The 8554-nt window shown below is 35.3% G+C and overlaps 1 pseudogene; it reads left to right on the forward strand.

The window, feature by feature from the left end:
• Positions 1 to 1153: 1153 nt before the first annotated feature.
• On the forward strand, positions 1154 to 1215 carry LOC123954788 (annotated as a pseudogene).
• The last annotated feature ends 7339 nt before the right edge of the window (positions 1216 to 8554 follow it).

Here is an 8554-nt window from a genome sequence, read left to right on the forward strand (position 1 = left end):
AAAGTTAAATGCTCAGGTCATACCCTGGAGATATTGATTCAGTGGGTCAGTTGGAGGCCTAGAATCTATAATTTAAACAAGTTCTCCAGGAGGTTGGGTTACAGTTGCATATTGGCTCTCAATTTAAGAGACAGTATTCTAGAGGTTAAAGTAAACACCCAATTGTCATATTTGCACTCCCTGGTGATAGAGAAGCCTTATACCCTTTCCAAATATGGAGAAAAGACTATTATTGCATTGGTAACTTCAGGAAAGTCATGGCAGGGAGTCAGTATGTCCACCAAAATCTATTCTCCTCTTTGCTCATACAAGCTATAGCTGAAACATGATTGTCCAGTCAGCTATATTTGAGAGAGAGAGATCAATTATGTGATAAGCTCTCACCAGTAGAACACGAGTGGAAGTGATATGCTCCCTCTCTGCTCAGTGAACTTAAGAAAGTATCATACTTCCTCTACACTCCTTTCCCCTCTTCATGAGGCTAGAATGATAATGATCAGGGAGAACTGAAAAGCCACATTTTAAAGTTGGAAGAGATGCCATCAGTCTATCCCCCAATTGTGGTAGATCAGCATCCCCGCACTGTTAAGAAAGAGAGAAATCAACTTCTATGTTTTAAAACCTCTAAAATGTTTTTGGATCACTTAGCTGTTACACTGTTATACAAAGTATAAGGGAAAATGTTATTATTATAATACTTTCATTGTAGTCAATATTACTGAACTCATACTATAGGCCAAGAACTAAGTTATTGCTTTGAAGATCATCTCATTTGATTATCTAAACAAGCTAATGATATGACACTTATTTTCCTCATTTTACCAGCACAGCTCCTGAAGGCATAAAGAAGACACAGGCTTCAGGTTACTCAGACAGGATTCTAACCCAGATGTGTCTATTCAAATTTTTGCTCTAACCACTGTAAATTCAGGAAAAGTTGAGCATTTGCATCTATTTCCACAGAAAATTTAGTGACTTGTTGGGTCTGTAGACCTAATGATATTTATCAGCATTATATTTAAACTGATAATCTGAAAAATATTGTCTCTCTCAGTGACAGGGAGATTAATATTTCATTGATAGAGAAGAGACTTTAACAGCAAGACAACCTAAAGGAGGGATCTGAAGTAAATTATCCCCAAGAGGATTGCTCATGCTGGCTTCCACAGCACATATACTAAAATTGGAATGATACAGAGAAGATTAGCATGGCCCAAGAGGATTGATCAACAGTGTGTTAAATTGGAGATGCTGCGGGAGTGAGGCTCCCTAGACCCATATCAAATGGATCATCCAGGCCTTGAAACAGATCAAGCTATAGCTAAGAAAATTAGTGTTTTCTGCTCACTGAGAGGAAATAAACTGAGATCTGATCTCTGGGTAAATAGCAAACTTAAAAAAAAATCTTTATTTCTTCTGTTTTTTTTTAGTTCTATTCTTTTCATGATTCTATTTGTACTTGACTATAGTTTGTTTTTAGGAATCAATGTTGAAAATTATAACAAGGAAATAATTATTTACTCTTGGTCAGGCAAGACTATAAAACCTAAGAAATCCAGTGGCCAAGTCCCACTGTTGGCAGCAGAGTCCTACAGGAAAGACCTGAAAATCTTACTGAAGCTACAACCCGTGGTTTATGCTATAAACCACAAGAATTCAGGGTAGCAAAAACTGTTTCTTCTTCACAGGATCAACTCATTTTTTTTAAAGATTTTATTTATTTATTTGACAGACAGAGATCACAAGCAGGCAGAGAGAGAGGAAGGGAAGCACATTCCCCACTGAGCAGAGAGCCCGATGTGGGGCTCTATTCAGGACCCTGAGATCATGACCTGAGCTGAAGTCAGAGGCTTTAACCCACTGAACCACCTAGGCGCCCCAGGATCAACTCTATTAAAGTCCTTCCTGAACTTGAAATTCTGAGGTCCTGGTTATACCCTGAGCAATTCCCTTTATCCACCCCCCACCCCTCCCCAGTCCCACAGGCAATATAGAGAACAAATCAGAAAAACTAAAAAAAAAAAAAAAAGGGTTCTGTGTTCTGAAGAGACAGTAAATTGATGACCCTTCGAACAGACATTCAAAATAATTATTCGTCATTATTTTAGAAAAGCAGTTAAGTGTCCAGAGTAAAGTGGAGGAAGAAATGCTGAGGCCATGCTTCAGGGCATATCCACTAACACAGAAAAAGTTCAGTAGTTCACAGGAATCTTGCTTCAGAAGGCATTTTCTGGGGCATTTTGAACATAGGTGAGGGTCCTTTTGAGGATCACAAAGTCTGAGGGAAATTGCAGAAATTGGTTGAAGGAGCAGTGAATAATGGGCAGTCTGCAATATATGGGATAATTTTTCACACAATGAGCACCTACTCTTTATCCCACTGAGTTTTAAATATCTTACAGGATCTTTACAGGTTAAAAAAAAAAAGTATTTGTGACTTTCTAAACTTCCTTTTGCATGATTTCAAAAGGCACTAAATTCTTTAATCATGTAACTGGTAAGTTAGGAAAACTTTAACACTGTTCTATTTAGAGCATTACCAAGAGTTGATTTGCAGTTTAAAAGTTACAGACTGATGGTGATGTTTATTTTTGGGTTTTGTTTTTGTTTTTGCTTTTGTTTTTGTTTGACAGAGAGGGAGAGAACAAGAGAGCAGTGAGTGAATGGCAGATGAGGGGCAGAGGAAGAGGGAAAGAGAGAATCTTAAGCAGACTCTATACCTAGAGCAGAGACCCATGGGGGGGGCCTGATCTCAAAACACTAAGATCATGACCTGAGCAAATGAATCAGATGCTTACCCCACTGAGCCACCCAGAAGCCCCAGTGCTGTTTAATTTGCCATTTAATCATATCTATCAATGTGGATTTGTGGCTGTTGTATTCATGGTGATAAATACATTTACATACATGAGGTAATTATATATGCCCACACATGTGTATGAGTATGGATGTTTAGTTAGTCCTCACTCCAAAATGTCAAATAAAAGAAAAATGTTGACAATATTCAGTTGAATATTTATAGTTAGGTTTTACAGCTTTGTCCATAAGTCCACAGTTACAAATTACTTATTCTGCTGACACTTTTTTCTCTGCTGACAGTTTTTTTTTTCTTTTTCTAATTAAACTATGGGATGGTTAAGTTTAAGCATACATTTTACAAAGAAACACACCATTGTATTTGACAAAATTATACTTCTAGCGTTTAAAGTAATGTCTGAGTACTATAATACTGTCCCTAGCATGCTTATAAATAGTCTATTCAAAATGATAAAACACTCATTTCTTAAAGAATAACAAAATGATAGCAAAACATCAAAAGCTGAAAAACATTAGAGAAAAAATACATTTATCAGCAGCAGCAGGTCATTAGTTCGAGAAAGGAGAAAAATCTAAATCAAATTACTTTCTTCTATTGAATTAAGCAGTGAATCTGATTGAAGAAAAATCAATGAGATAGTGAAAGTTAAAAAAAATCCATTTATGTAATGAACAGTGGATAAGCATCTTTTCTTTAGAAGTGAATGAAAGCACCCTGCATAAAAATGAAGTCCTGCTGCTTAGACATGTATGGTTTATCACTAATTAAAAAGTCATAGAGGAAAAGGGATTTTCAGAATTACTAAAGTGGCAACACCGGACATGTGCTGCTCAGATCTGCCACAGGGGGCATCGTTCACTGACAGCCTCTGCTGGATCCAATCTCTCCTAGGGATTTACCACTGTGTTCACACTGAGGCTGTGTTTCCAGCACCTGTGCCACTGTCAAGCACAGTGGGAGCAGCACAAATCCCTTCCAACAGGACACTGGGCTCTTCTGATGGGTGACCTTAGCTTGAGAATATCACACCCGCCTAGTTCCAGTTTACTTTGTCCCAGTCCTTCTTCCCCTTCTCCTTTCACAGGTGTCAGACCTCTACTGCATTCTGAAGATATTCCCTGCCTCCTATTTCCTCCCATTTGTCCTTCATGGGCATTTGCCCCAGTACATTTTTGAATGTCTAATCCTACTTTAGTCTTTGGTTCTAGGAGAACCTGAACTGACATGGTACTAGTAAGCATAAAGAAAGTGGCAAATTTTATATATTTATATATTAACTTGCATGAAAAATTTCCTCTCTCTCATATCCTTGCCCATGAAACAGACAGAGCAGATGTGGTGAGTTATAAAGGTGGGTTTAGAGTCTCATTTTAAAAACTGAATAAAAGGTTTTAGCATTTGTTTCACTATTCATCAATCACAGTTAGTCATGAAGAATTTCAGTTAAAGACTTTACAAACTGAAGAACACTGCTATCAGTGATATTCATACAATTAATGTAATCCATTGAGTGATAAATTTCATAAACTGTGAAAAGAGAATAAAGAAATGAACAATTGATCCTAAAATTATCTTAAAAGGATTTTGCTCTTTAATTGATTCTGTTGCAGGATTGTTTTAGTTAATCAAATAAAAATTGAATACCAAAGTTAAAATATTATGAAATGATGTGACATATTTTTAATATGTATGTGAAAAGATAAATGAGGTCCTTCTTATGTGGTAGAGTAAAAAGAGTATTAATAAATTTAGAAACTCGTATATACTATTTTAAAAATCCTTGCTTGCCAAGAACTTTCAGTTTCCATTTTTGCAGCAGTTAACTAAGGATAAGATCAAGCACACAAAGTGGAAATATACTGCTCTCATTTGTGTTCTATTTAAAAAGATATAATATTTAAATTTAAAAATCTGTATGAACATGCAATACTAGATTGGGTGATTAATCCATTTGAAATGGATGTGAAACATGTTAGCCAATAATTCAGGAAGAATTAATTAAAAATGATTTTGAAGCCAAAGCAAGATTTAATATATCTAATTATGATAAGTTTAAAACACAATTAAAACTTACATAAGTCACTCCTTGAAAAGAACTAAATTTATTATTAGAGCATTTTCAACTACATATTTCAATTAAAACAAATGTCTATATGCAGTATATAGTTACTGGAAGGCAATAAAACCAATTGCAAATATATAAGAAAGTAATTTGAGACTTTTTTTAATGGAAAAAACAAATTCTATTAAATTAGCAGAGATGCATGAAATGCATTGATTTAAAGGTGATTTACAATGTTCTACATTCACTTACTGTTATTTGAAAATTATACATTAAAATTATTTGTTTGTTAGAGGCATTTTGGTTTTTTTCAGCCCTGTACTGACATAGTCACATGGGATCTATCCCATGTCTTTAAAGCTTTTTGTAGTATTGTCTTTTTTTTCCCCCTTATTTTTCTTCTACTTCTCTAAGGTATTTTTGAATTATGGAAACTGAATATTTGTTTTAATAGAGGGTGAGATTTTCGTGTCAAATTTGCTTTTTTCCTTTGAATAAGAGATGCCCCTGTGGTGTAGTTGGTCACATGGTTACATTCCCACTCTGTGTGATTATGTGCCTAAGTCTGAGTCAATGGCATGAAGAGGAGATAGTGTCTGCAATTCTGAATCATCTCCTTAATAATGGAGCCCTCTCTTCTGGATGTCCCTTCCCCACTTGCTGGTGTCTGGGAATAAGGGATACTACTAACACCTTGAAAGCCACATTTGGTTAGGCATTGTTCTGTATCCCAAGTAAAATCTATTGTACTTAAGCCACAAATTTGAAACTTTTTGTTAGCCAATTCCTTTTTTTTTTTAAGTACTTATTTATTTATCTGAGAGAGAGAGTGCGACAGAGATAGAGCACACACATTGAGCAGGAGGAAGGGCAGAGTGAGAGGAGAGAGAGAATCCCAGGCAGACTCTCACTGAGCACAGAGTTGAACCCGGGGCTCCATCCCACTACTGCGAGTTTATGACCTGAGCTGAAATCAAGTCAGGTGCTTCACTGAGCACCTGATGCCCCACCAATTTCACTGAGCTCCCCAGATGCCCCACTATTTCTTAATAATTCATATTTTAAGATATGATATATTTTCTGTGATATTTGTTACTACCCCACTCTATGTCATAACACAGAATTATTTTGACATTAACTTACATCTAAGGGCAGCTTAGTTGTGAGAACACTTTTTCCTCATTGTCATTTGTTTTGGCATACCATTCTCATGCCCAGTACTGTTATTTCCTCATTTTTCTCATCAATACAAAAATAAAAGAAAACCAAAACATGGCCTATTTTAACTAATCCTAATAGCAATTTTTATTCAGTATTTTTCTTTACTGTTTACGCAGATACCTTCTAAATTTTTACTTTTCTTCTTTTTCTTTCTTTTTTTTTTTTTTTTTAGAGAGAAGGAGGGAGAGAGAGATGAGAAGGGGTAGGGGACAAAGGAGAGGGGGAGAGAGAATCTTAAGGAAGCTCCATGTCTAGTGTAGAGCCCAATGTGGTGCTCCATCTCACAACCGCGAAATCATCATCTGAGCCAAAATGAAGAGTTTCTTATTTAACAGACTGAGCCATCCAGGTGTCCCTTTATTTTTCTTAAACCAGTATTTATTCACTATAAGTGGGTCCCAGCACCAGGCTGTTTCATTATGTTCTTCTTGTGTAGTCATGTCCAAGTACTTGACATTGAAATACAGTATTTTATTATCAATTAGTCTTTTGTTTGCCTTTATACTGCACTTAAGAAGTATATGTAATTTGGGGGGAATTTCGTGTTCAGTTAGGTTATGTTATCCAAACTTTATCTCGGGAGAGTAAATGGGGCATGTCTTATGCAACTAATATTTTGTAACAATATGTGTTATGAAAAGCAACTGTTGGATCTTGAAATTCTTGGTATCATTGCTCTGGCAGGTCTCTGGAGAGCTCTCACCCCCTACCCTAAATGGCTTATCTAAGACTATCTTACAAATACATGTATTACTTTTCCTGAAGGGAAATATGGCAAATACAATCCCCCTAGGCTAGCAAACTGGAGCCTGATAGGTAGAGACTCATCACTGGGGTTCATCCAGGTCTTTAATTACTCAGTTCTTAAGTATCTAGACCAATAAGAAATGTTTCAAGGAATGTGTATCATGGGAGAAGCTAGATTCCACTAAAGGTGAAGTGGTGGAAGCAGTATGAGATGACAGTGTGATGAGGTCCAGGAATCTGTTCTAGAACAGACACACCACAGGAGCAGAGGAACATAGCCCCTGGGATAGGATAGATACATTCAGAATGGGATGTGGAGTCTCATAAAGGGTTATTAGGATCAAAAACTGGAAAGCAAAGGAAAGGAGGAAAGTTTCAGCTCAAGAATGGCAACACAGGAGGGATTTTCATGTATCCATCAACATATTTGTATTTTATTTCTTTCATAGATTGGAGTAAGTATCGGGAGAATGTGAAGAAAAATAATTCATGATTCTTATGAATCTTGTAGTATAGTGGTTAGAAATATGAACTGTATTGACTTTGAGGTGGTGAATATTTGCTACTTACTGAAAGATGATTGTATAATTCTCAATAGACTAGGCAGTCACCATATATTTTCTCATTCATTGTCAATATTCATTGAATTATATACACTTTACAGTATAGATTTTATTGTGCAAATTATACCTCAATATCCTTGATTATAAAAAGCAAACATCTTCCATGTGTACTAACTTAGAAGAGACTCTATTACCAGAATCAACTTGAGTATATTTATTTTTCAATTTGATTAATTCTTATGCTGGAAAAAGCATATGAGTTCATTTATTTGGGGAAGGAATTACAATATCCGTGGGGCTTGATCTGATTGCAAAGTGTAGTGAAAACAAGAAATTATGTTGCACCATTTGGAAGAAGGACAAATACTAAAAGGGTGTGATGTAAGTGAGTTTCTATACTTTACAATTTGCCTGAAGCTGTCCCTGAACAGACCATTCTGAATCCAAGAACACTAATTTTGATTCTATTCCCTCTAGACTTTATTTGCATATGTTTATCTTACACTGCATTTAAGAAAATCAGACTAATTACTATAAACAAACACACATGACAAGCAATATTTGGACAGTGATGATCATCTTAGAATGTGACTACATAAGGTGATTGGAATTTCATTAAAATTAAAAATTAAAGTACTTGAGGAAGAAAAAGTTCTATAGGAATAAATTTGATTCTTTAATATTACATTAACTGAGTATGTTATTATTATAGCAGGGAAGGAATACAATTCTGCCACATGCCCATCCAGACCATTTAATATTCTTTCAGTGGAATAAAAGAGGGAGATAATATTTGGTGCATAGATGGTTTGAAAAGCATTTACTTTTGTGTATTGTCTCGACATTAAAGAATTATCATTAAAAAATCATCACAATCTGGAGGATAGTATTACAAAAGTAATTTCTCTGAACATAAGATTGAAATGTAAGCAAAATCATATTTAACAAATTTCAGGAATGTATGTTTAAATAGAGAAACGAGGTCATTAAATAAACATTCAGTGAATTTATTTTATGTTTCAAGCACTTTTCTTATTGGATATTTCCCCTCTTCTACTTTTCACCAAAAAAGAAAAAAAGGTTGACAAATGTAGTTAAATATTTCAGACAAATTACTTTAGTCATCATAGATACAAATGCACA

This window comes from Meles meles, chromosome 12 (assembly GCF_922984935.1).
Source record: "Meles meles chromosome 12, mMelMel3.1 paternal haplotype, whole genome shotgun sequence".
NCBI classification, from domain to species: domain Eukaryota; kingdom Metazoa; phylum Chordata; class Mammalia; order Carnivora; family Mustelidae; genus Meles; species Meles meles.